The sequence below is a fragment of the Anneissia japonica genome, unplaced genomic scaffold, assembly GCF_011630105.1.
Source record: "Anneissia japonica isolate Jap-2015-1 unplaced genomic scaffold, ASM1163010v1 scaffold1949_len687591_cov173, whole genome shotgun sequence".
NCBI lineage: Eukaryota > Metazoa > Echinodermata > Crinoidea > Comatulida > Comatulidae > Anneissia > Anneissia japonica.
In genome coordinates this window covers 353,347-353,753 of record NW_022754854.1, presented here as the reverse complement: position 1 = coordinate 353,753, position 407 = coordinate 353,347, and positions in this window count along the sequence as shown.

The following is a 407-nucleotide window of genomic DNA, read 5'->3' as shown; positions in this document are numbered from 1 at the left end:
GTATTGTGAATCAAATACGATGATGTTATATTGTAATAAGCATATTGAGACAATAATGTTGGCAATGAATCGACCCAGCCTAAACAACTGACCATGAAGACAAATCAAGAGTAGCCATCCACAATTATATAGCAACTATTTACTACTGTCTACCAAGAACAATTACTACACAAATTGAATCAATTCTGTTTTTTGGGGTGGGGGATAGGCCCTTCAGTGACTGTGCTTAGACTAACTAAGTAATTCAGGCTTAATTTGATGTTAATGTCTTCATGAAAAGAATATAACAAAATTATTATATTAATAGTACAGTATGCTTTATCTACATAGGAATACTTAGACACAACATAACAAAAAATATATTAATAGGTATCAAAACTGACTTAAGCAAATAATATTTATCAACA